Raw genomic sequence first — 11,185 nt, 5'->3', positions numbered from 1 at the left:
ATGTCAGAGGACCTATATTAATCTTGTAATATTGTGATCATATGTGCTTGTTCCCTTACATGTGATGTAATATTAAATGTATGTGTGCCATAATACTTTTAAATTTCACTATCCTTGTTCCACTTAGGCTCCTATCATACTTTTCCCTTTTGAAGAGGAAATACTGGATTGGAAACTTAGCTTCAAGAGGAACATAAGTCCTGTTCCTGTTTGTTCTGAGTCACTGAGCTCAACCTTTCCCCATTCCCAGCTGACCTCTTCAGCCCTCCCCATCCGTAGCCAAGGGTCAGAGATGTTCCCACTTTGGGGGTGCCAGGCTGTCATGTCCTGCCTCTCAGTACACAGAGCACTTCTTTTAACTCTCAAAAATCCTAGCCAAGCTTGGACAAGAGCTTCCCAACATCACCTGTCATGCAGAAAGCAGCAAGGAGTGAAAATACAATTGTTGTGACCAGCACCACCAGACTATATATATATATATATATATATATATATATATATATATATATATATATGTATTTTACACAATATAAAGTATCCATCTTTTTATGCCACACCCAGAAGAAATACTCTTACAAAGCACAGCTTGTAGCATTTGGAGAGTGAAAATTCAGCTTTCCCTGGGAGCTTTGGTGTCTAACATCTGAACCAAGGCACAGAAAGAAAACACTAAAATTGCTGGATTTGGCAAGTGACATTCAAATGAAGGTGGAACAAGTTCCTGCCTTCCCTTTCCTCATGTCCTTACATAAACAATTTAAGAGATACATTGCAGGAGCAAATGTCCAAGGCTAAACCTGAAGCAATGTTAAATACAGCTTTATGAATGTACTTCCCATACCTATTAGCCCAGAAAGTAAATAATTTTATTTACTTTCCATTTTCTCACTCCAAGTACCACACCCATCACCATGAAGTTAATCCACACACACACACACAAAAAGACCAAGACATGGAATAAAAAAAGGGTGCAGAGAATCATTCCAGAGAGAATACAGACATACACACACAGAGTTGCCACAAGTATGCAAGAGTGTGGACGTAAAAATCTGATGTGGAGATTGAGTCAGGCCCCCAGCAGCCTGCAGAGGGGAAAATCTGCAGTGTGACAGTGAGGAGGTGGCCTCATTTCCTCCCTTTCACAATCTCTCTGCTTCCCCCACCCTCTGCAGCAAGAGCACAAAGTCTCAGTGTCTCACAGCATGGCCTGGATCTTGTTTTCCCAACCAGAGCAGCAGCTTTGTAGAAAAGACGAAATGATTGCTGACTCTTTTCTTCTCATTAAGTTTGTTTGCTTTGTGGACCGTTGAGGTTTCCCTGGCTTTGTGTCTCATGTACTCTGCTTTGAGCAGCCCCAGCATTCATAAAAGTGAAGCCAACTAAACCTCCACAACTCTTACATTGCTCAGAGAAGTCCAGTATGAACTCTTACCACATATGCAACCTTTTTTTAAAAAAAAGTAAAGCTAAACCCCACAAACTGGTTGTGTAGAAAGCAGATTGCTGCTAGGTTTATCCTTAGAGCTGGGAGTTATTGTACCCAAACTCATTTTGGTCCAGCATCCTTCAGAATCAGGGCTCTATTACAGCCCAGTCACCATGGCCAAGAGCACCAAACTCATCCTGACGTTGCAATAACCAAACAAGCAGTAACACCCTAGTACAATTATCATTTCTGCTAATCCATCCTTGTGGAAGAGAAGGGCAGGACAGCATTAAAAACTGCTGGTCTAGCTAAGCACCCCAGAAGGAAATGAAGAGGAGGAAAAATACTATAAAATTCCTGTTTACTTACCTGAAACCCATAAGCAGAGGCATGTGGGTGAAACTTTCTAACTGCACTTCTGGCTCTGCCAACTTTGCCCCTCTGGGACTGCAGAGCAGTGTCTATCACCAACCTGAAATTCTGATTAGCTTTGCAATTAATCAGCACCACTTGGGGATGGATGGCTATATATATTCCATCAGTATAATTTTCAGGCTTCACAGTATAGTGCTTACCTCCTCCCAACAGCTGGGTAAAGAGTATTTTTAAATAGATGCAGATCCAAAAGCATTTACAAGAGAAGCAAAGTAGTTATTTCAGTGTTACATATTCATTCCAAGTTAACAGATAGGATCTTCAGGGGAGGAAAAAACTCTATACATTAGAAATATTTAATTGACCACTTGCTATTATGCCAGTCCCTCTGTGTTGGATCCTGAATGGTAAAACTTAACACGACTTTTTTTGCTTGAATTATCCTCCTGCTCTTGCATATATACAAGCTACGTGCTGTAATGCAAGACTCGTACATTTGTCTTAGTAATTTATCTCATTTCCTTTGGAATGGTGTCCCTCAGTGGCTCAGAGAAAGTGGAGCGGTTGTTTTAATAGATTTGAGTTTTATCTGCCTCTCTATTTGCAGCAGGGCATAATAATAATAAATTATGATACTAATAAGTAGGTTGTGCAGAACGGACTACAGTGGTACCACTTCCCTCCCCCTCCAAAAAAGTAATTTATGGGTACATTCTTGTGACTTTAGGGGTGTAATAAATTATCAGGGTTCGTTTTTCCATCCAATTTGAGGCAGTGCAGCTGTGTTTTGCAAGCAATAAACTCTCTTGTTGTATTTCTTAGCTAAGCACTGAAAAAAACACTGTGATTTTTTTTTCCCTCCCTTCCCAATTATTGTTGCAATGCCTGGTAGCTTCTCTGTAGTTAAGGGTTTGCCGGTGCTCCTATTATAAACCTCAAGTTTCAGGGGCCTATAACTTCCCTCTTTCAAACCATAGAGGACTAGAACTTGATGTAGATCTCTGTCAGTCAAGATGCTTTTTTAACTGAGAAAAAAAAAAAAAACCCACATTTTTTAAGGAGTCCAAAGCTCCCAGAAGGGAGCCTTGCGTGGAAGTCAGGAACATGGATGCAGGCAGCTGGTAATGCTTGGATACTTCTCCAGCTCCTGGAAAGCCTGCAAGTCCCTCTTACTTTGGACACATCTGGGGGCAGTCTTTGGATCTTAATTATATTTTTGACACAGTGGGCAGGAAGGGCAGCACCATGTCCCACTTTACTGCTGGAGGTTTGGGGATCAAGCCTGAGCCAGCCCTTTGCAGATGCTCCCTCCATCCAGGTGATGCATCCAGAGTGCCCAAAACACAGAAGGAACAGGCAGCAATTCCCCCTTTCCAAGCTCCAGCTTGCAGCTTCAGCCAACCCCATGGACCAAAATACTGTCACAGGGTCTCTGAACCCAAGGAGAGGTTGAGAGCTTCAGGAGAAGCTTTTCTTGTTCCCATTTCCAACCCCTGCCCTCTTTTCATTCAGCCTGGCATGAGCAAGGGTCAGAGAAGGAAGGAAGGAAAAGGAAAAGGTAGAATGACAACACTAGATTTGCACAATCTCTCTACAGCAGCCTTGGACACCTCAGGATGAGCAGCACAGGAGATATTCAGCTCAGAAAGTGGTGTGTTCCTTCCCAGCTGCAAAATTTATTGAACAGGGGAAAAAAAAATCCACCTGGTTTTCTAATACTCCCTGGTGCAGCAGTTACCTCCTGCTTGTACTGCACAGGAACCTCTCTGCAGAAGGCACCAAATACTTCCCAGCACAAGGGAGGAAGCCAAGAGTGGGGTAAAAATGACTCTGGGATTCCAGGGTGCTCTTGTGGGGGAGCATCAGGGCAGGGAAGGAGCAGGTCCCAGCCCCTCTGTGCAGGCAGCTATTCCAGCAGCTAAAGCTAAAGCAGCTTTCTACCTGAACAGCAATTAAGCTGTGAAGTCAGCCCCTTAATATTATGTTAACATAGTTCAGTATATTAAATGTAAAACAAGTCATAATTTTTAAAGGTACCTCGGCTTACTGAGTTTAAATGAAGGCAGCAGTAGGACTATCACAGCCATATGCAAATCACCTGCATTTTAAAGCTAACAATAGATTTTGCTTTATTGTTTTGGCATTTAACGAGTGGGAAAATAATAAATTAAGCCACATGGGGAATCCCTGGTGCTTTTACAAACTGAAGCAGTGCCCATTTGGAGCAAGAACATTCCCCATTTTTCTTCCTAGCTGCATTTCTCTTAACCCACCACCTTATTAAAGCTTATAGGGCAAAATTCTCCTCTCATATTCCTCTGGCAGCTCTTAGTCCACATTCAGCTCTCCCTCCCTTCCTAGCTGTCTTTCATCCTGTGAGCTCTCTCTGCAGATGGGAAACAGAGGAAGAGTAAAGACTGCCTGGGCCATTGGGAGTCAGAAGAAAGATGTTGTCATAGTTTTAGGAGGGTTACAATAGCTATTAGAGCATGGACAGCTTTTTCTGCCTGTTTTAATAAGAGATGCAGTCAGCAGCTACCAATGCAAGGGGTGTGCAAGAAGCACCTGCTTGTGGTCAGCAGGATCCATGCAGGGGAAATCACAGGAGCTCTGTGACAGCTGCCTGGAGTGCCACTGGGCCAGGAACCAGCCATGACACCAGCTCCAGATCCATGACTCACAGAGCTGTGTTTGCTCAGGGAGGGATAAAGATCACCTGCAAGATCACCTCTGGCGTGAAGCATTTCCAAAGAGGGTGTTAGACTGCATCACATAGGCCACAGGCAAAATAAAAGTGGTATTTTCATTTTAACTCACTCAACTCTTACTAATCAGAGCCCTGAGCTTTAAACCAGGCTGGGCTGGGAGGATGTTGGTGAGCTCAGACTGACTGAATGGGCAGGTGTTGATCTTGCAAATGGCAACATTTAGCTCACTTATCAGTGGCTATGAAACATAACTGAAAGTAGATCACATTGGGGATGTTCACTCCTGAAAGCCAACCCAGACACATCTTGTCCAGGCCATGTTGTATGCAAGGCACCAAAAGGAAAATTCCCTGTTCCAGTGCCCAGCCTGCTCCTGGCCATGGACTAGCACAGACATTCCTTGTGCAGAGCAGGTACAGGAGGAGCACATCCAACACATGCTCCCTTCCTGCATTACCTGTGAGAAGTATCAATTATACATGGCCATGAATATCTCCCTGCACCTGCATTCCCTCAGGAACACTCTTTTACCAACACCAAAGGATGCAACAGAAATCAGGAACCAAGGTAAAGCAGCCAGCCTGAAGTTAACACGATGCTGCAGCGTTCACTGGCAGCAGAGAGAGTGAAATTTAAACAAGACAAACAACAGGAATGTAGGGAGAATACTTTGAATGGAAACCTGCAAACCTCAGACAAGTTTGGAACATGCCTAGGGATAATTCATCAGCTTCCATCTCATGGCTCTGCACAGTCTCTTAGAAAAGCCCCCGCAGTCTTGCCACAGATGACTGTTTTCCACCAAATCTGCTGTTTGTCCTGTTTGATGCATTTAATCTGTTGTGTGTAACGTTTGCACTCACATCTGCACTGGGTGGGGAAATTGTAGATAGAGGGAAGGTTTGTGCAGCCTGCTGAATATAAGAAGTACTGCAAGAGGATTATGGTTATTTTCCTAATAATTCTCTTATGCTTGAAGTCAGGGATGTCTGGTGGCTGAAGCAGACAAGCAGAACACACGCAAGAGCCCAATTAGCTGCTTGTCTCCAAAGCTCTTACAAACACTGATGCATTCATCAGCGTAAAACTAAGAGATGAGCATTTGTCTCTGCCCCTGGCTCATTTCTGTCAGGGGGTAACTTGACTGAGCTTTACGTGACAAATCTTGTCCACTCATCCTTGCTGGGCAGGAAAGAAACAGAAACAAAGGCAGAGCACCTCAGTGGCCACCCTGAGCACCTCGGTGGCCACTCCAAGCACCTCAGTGGCCACTCTGCCCTCAGCCCAAGATGTCCCTTTGTAAAACCTGACCAAGCCCCAGCACAGGAGCAAGCACATTCCAGGCTCAGGTCCAGCTGAGCATCAGTCCTCCATGTGGTGCTTTCTGCTGCTGTTAGAAAATCCAGATGCTGCATAAAACATGGAAAGCCTAAAAGTGACACAGGAATAGACAGAAAAGGGCTAAACAGCAAAATAAGTGTTTGTTTCTCTAAGAGCTCCACAAACACACAAAAGCAAGCTAGCTCTGGGAAGAGCTTCTCAGATTACTCGAATGTTGCTTTTAAAAAAATGGATTAAAATACAGATTCCCCTTATTATTTTTCAGTAACAGAAGTGCAGCACAGAACAACTCACTAGTGCCACAAAACTACTTTTTCATTTCTGTTTTTTCTTTCATGCTTCAATATCTTCTTCCAGCTGCTCATGTCTCCTTTCCCTTCTCCTCCCTTTGATCTATTAGTTTTCCCCAGAAATGGGGTTTATAAATCATTGTAATGCAGCCCTGGGAAAGACGGTGCTTAGTGCAGGGAGAAATCCATTGCAGCTAACAGCCACGGCAGGGAGGAAAACCCTCACCTCCTCGCAGGGCTTTGGGACAGGTTACTGATGGTGCTTGGTTATTTTATGTCTGCATCGGTGCCATCGGGGGCAGGGCCGCGGGGAGCGCTGCCTCTACCCCCTCTGCAATATTTCAGCCTTCCTTCTGCCGGCAGAAAACCCAAACTGCTCGGGGGGCTGGCAAGGGAAAGCAAGGGGGAGGAAAAATTGCTGTAAGAAGGGGAGGGGAGGCGGTGGGGATGGATCACTTAGCGCCTTGCTTTGGCACCATCGCGATCTTCTGCAAAAGAGGAGTTCGGCTCTGCCGCACCCTGAAAAAATGTAAATTTCACTCGGGCACCACCCATTGGCAGGACCCGGCTCCATTTCCACCCCTTTGTGCCGGAGCTTTTGTGTTCCCGTTTTGCATTGGGGTGACTTCGCTGAATGCTGGGGGTCAGGGCTGACCCCGGGGTATCAGCGCGTTTGTCCCCCTCTGCCCCCGGGGAGATCCATTAATGCATTAATCAGCATAACACTGAGAGATGGGCATTTGTCTCTCCTCCTGGCTCAGGTCTGCCAGGGGGTAGCTTGGCTGACATCGGTGGTGTTCAGAAGTCTTCTGACTTTGAAATCCAACGGTTTGGCTCAATTTTCTTTTGAAAGTTTCAAAAGTTGGTTATGGCTACTTAAAAATATTCCCTAAAATACAGAGGTGGGAGCAGGGTAAGGTTGGTCACCAGGTCACCAGGCACTCTCAAAGGAGCCTTTCTAGGCCAGGCTGGTGGAGGGGCTGCTGTGACATCCGTGGCACCACACTGTGGCCACAACAGGGAAACCTATTGCCAACCCTATTTAATTAAGGAGGAAATCTTCATAACCTCCTAAGAGCAGCAAAACTCTACACGAGCTACGGGCTCCTTTAAGCACTTGCAGTGGTTTTAGGATCACCAGCTCCTAATAAGCCCACCCCAGGCAGACACACCATCCTTTAGTTTGGAAAGCACACAAAAGAGACACCATGCTGGAATCTTACCTCTATCTTTAACAAAGCATTACCCCCTCCTCACCCTCTTCCCCATAATTGCCTTGTTATTGTCATTGGTGCCATTGTTCATTGGCTGGGCCTTAGAGAGGCCCTAGGGAGCAGTTCTGCCTTAGCTAAACCAATATCTCCTGCAATAACCCCCTGCAGTTTCCCCTTTGCTATCCCATGTTGAATAAATCCTCCATCTCTGTTTGCTGAATGATCATAAAGATATGATTGAAGTTTCAGATTTATGGTTTCCTTCGAATCGAGGAGCAACTCCAATAATGCCAGTGCCTGTTTGCTGACTGCTTCTGACAGGAGATATGTAAAGGGAGATTTGTAAGAGCAGGAACAGGACTGCAAAGATTAAAGTGAGGCATTTTCTAGACAGGCAGTGCACACACGTGCACTCAGGGGTAGGGCTCAGTTCACACACACACTTGCAGAGCATCCTCCGTGCAAGGAGGGCTCCCAAGCACCCTGCCAGGCAGGGCTGGTGCACAATATTTTATTCTAACACTGCATCTGTCTTGAGTAACCACTCAAGGGACCCACAAGAATTGGTTGCCTAGTAAAGGAGGATCCTAACTACAGATCTCACACAGCTGTACTGAAAGTTACCCTACAGACACTGCTCTGCATACACCATGAGTTCCCTCTGGACTGTGTTAGTGCAGTCCTCTGGGTGACCAGGGTACTCTTGGGGAGCGCAGAGAAACCTCCTGCAGGAGAACATCCCAGTGCTTCCTCTGATCAAGCACCACTACCCCAAAAAACCACCAAAGGGGCATTATTCTCTCAGGCTAAATCAGGTGTCTCCTGAGGACACCCAGCATCACATCTTCAAGGCAACAGCCTCCAGTATCAGCCCCAGGGGATCTGGTGCATGGTTGGGAACTTCAAGCACGGGGTGGTCACCACTTTCCCCAGTGCTGTTCTCTTGGCCTGGGTGTCACAGCTCCCCTTTCCCATACCCCATCCCAGCAGGACTCAGTGAGGCATCTCCATCACACAGCTGCATCCCAGAAAATCCACATCGTGGGCAACACTGATGTTCAGATCCAGGCCAATATTATGAATAAACCACCACAAAGCTGCAGAGAAATCAAAGTTCATTACCTTGGTGCCAAAACCAGAACAAAGCATCCGAAATACATTCTCTCCAGCCCCATGGCCACAGCACATTTGCTTTTCCCTTATTCACAGGCATTTATGCTCATTCTCATTTCAACAAAAACCTATAAAACTCTTCCAGCACGATGCAGTCCTAAATTAAATGCACTTTAACATACCCATATAACAAGGGAGTCTTTGCTCTTTTAAATTAATGCAGATAGCTGAGAAGGGGACCTTTCTTGAAAAATTTATTCCACTTTATTTGGAGACAGAAAAACCCCACCTTGTTCCACCTTCTCTGAGAGCAAAGATTATTTTGTGTGTTATAATGAGGAATTTGTAATAACGAGAGATTGTGTGTGAGACCAGCTATGAAGTGAACAACAGAAATGAAGATTTCTGTGAAGTGCACTGTGAGTGTGTGTGTGATGTATGGTAATATTTTTCCTCAGTGCATTACAAAAGAAAAAGCAAGATAAAAATATCTTCCATTTTCTCCCTAATTTGTAGTTTTCTGGTGTTAGCAAGGCTTATAAGACACATGCTCCCAATTAGCTGCTCCTCTTAATTTAAATGCTTCATAAATTATCTCCTGCGCTTGTGGATTATCACTTCATAATGCGAGTTAGCATTTAAATAAATAGCTGTGATGTAGGAAATTAGAGAGGTTTACAGTCTGAGGCAGCAGCATAATGAAGGAAAATACCACAGCAGCTGAACAGGGGTTGGGAGAGATGTGATGAGACAGAGTTTTTTTTGTTTTGTTTTGGTTTGGTTTTTTCCCTTTACCTTTTAGCATCCAAATTTGGACTGCATCAGGGAAAATATGGGTCAGAAACTCCAGCAGAGTAGGAGCCTTTTGTAATGGCTGAGCACCAAGGGAACATAGAGAATTCTTAAGCGTGCAAAATATCTGATTTAGCAAATTTGATGCAATTATGAAGTGACTTTTCCAAGCCAACTCTTGCTTGCCTCACAAGGTTGCCCCTTTGAAAGCAATTGGGCTGCCTGTGTATGTCACCTGAGCAGTATTGGACCCCTTATGTTTCAGCCTTTCAAAAAAATACAGGACTGGAGAGAAAAACAATGGAACAAAGCAGAGGCAAAATTGTACTGAGAAAATTTGGTGGCAGAAGCAATGAGGGAGTCAGACACAGTATATGTATACAGTAATATGTATATATATATATGTATATATATATACATATTGCAAAGATAAGGAGCATTAATTTGTAAGCCAGGTAACTTTTGCCTTGTTTTTGGCACCATTAATATGACCAGTCCATAGGCAATGATCATTTTTAACCACTGGCAGTGACTTCCCAGTGCTTTCTCAATCCAGTTCCACAATTATGGTCATAAATAGAAAACCAGGCAGGAAGGGCAGGGAAAAACCTCATGACAGCTCCTTGGGAGACCAAGGCTCTCTCCACTGTTTACTGGTCTTAGCTTTGGTGTCACTGCTTTTTCTGCCACAGGAGAAAACTCTGGGCAAGGTCCTGCTGGAACTCAATCACATTTGGCTACTCCTGAGTTCATGTGGGCTCAGGATCCTTTGGTGTTTGCTGAGCAGAGAGCTCAGGGTTGAGCACTGCAGCTCTGGAGGAGGTTCAGCTATTAGAGCTTCCTGCTCACTCACAAGTCCCAACGTGTCAAAATCGTGGATATTTTTTTTCAAAAGCACATGAAAATCATAGAAGCCTTGACAGCCTTGACCAAAGTCCAGCCCTAGGCAGGAGTAAAGTTATTAGTTCCCTGATTTCCCAGGTAACTCTGACACATTAGGATTTCACAGTAAGTGGCTGTGAGTGTAATGGGCAGGGTGTGATTTTGCTCACTGGGTTTTGCAGTTAAATTTCAGCATGTTGAATACATTTTGCTGTAGGACAGAGCAAATGATTCAGGCAGATTCTTCCATTAGCACAAGAACCTCTGTGCTTAATGGGAGTTCTGTCTAACTGACAGCACAATTTGGGTCTTCACTGTATTTAATCTACTAAAGGAGCGGGGGTCAATTTGTCTCATCATTTACATCCCTACATCCCTGCTAATCCCAGGAGAACTGCAGAACAGAGGCTCAGGACAACTTGTAACTGACTCAGTTTTCTCTGCTCAGCACCTGCCAGTTAATTTTTCTAGCAATGTGCCCTAAAATGCTCTTGGTTTCAATCCCAGTTCTTCCCAGGTCAATAGGACTGCACATGGTCAGATGTTGGGAGGAAATTCCTGCCTGGAGCCCTCAGAATACTGTGATAGAGTCTGTAGCTGTTGCTTGGCCAAGATGCTTCACTCCAGAGAGCAGGAACAGGAGCCCCATTTCATCCTAGTTTTCTGTTCCAATAAGTAATGTTTAGAAAGTGAAAAAGAGGTTCATCCCACTCCAACCAACCTCTGAAAGGTTACAGGAGCTCTGCATCCCTCCCAATTTTCAGGCAGTAGAAGAAAGGTTCTGTGGGTCAAACCCTGGCTGTGCTCACAGCTCTGATGGCTCTGTCCCCTCTGCCGTCTCTGTTTCCATCACTGTATCTTCTGCTTTAAGCAAGGAACAGACACCAGTGCTGCTGGGCTGCTTCTGTGTCAGACCCTGCTCAGCCCCTGTTTTCCTGGAGTATGGGGACACCAAACCCAACTCCTCTGTCCCAGGACTCTTCACATCTAAGGAGAACCTGGTGTTGGGTGCTGGAGGCAGGAGCTCTGGTGCAGGGAACCCTG

General features: G+C 44.9%; 1 protein-coding gene across 1 annotated transcript in view; it reads left to right on the top strand.

Annotated features, from left to right (window-relative positions):
- Window positions 1-11,185, top strand: part of CFAP77 (cilia and flagella associated protein 77) — a 56,002-nt gene that overhangs the window by 14,634 nt on the left and 30,183 nt on the right. The window lies entirely within an intron of this gene.

This window comes from Heliangelus exortis, chromosome 22 (genome assembly GCF_036169615.1).
Source record: "Heliangelus exortis chromosome 22, bHelExo1.hap1, whole genome shotgun sequence".
In the NCBI taxonomy this organism is placed as follows: Eukaryota; Metazoa; Chordata; class Aves; order Apodiformes; family Trochilidae; genus Heliangelus; species Heliangelus exortis.
The sequence above is the reverse complement of the archived record's forward strand: the minus strand, read 5'-3'. Positions and strand labels throughout refer to the sequence as shown.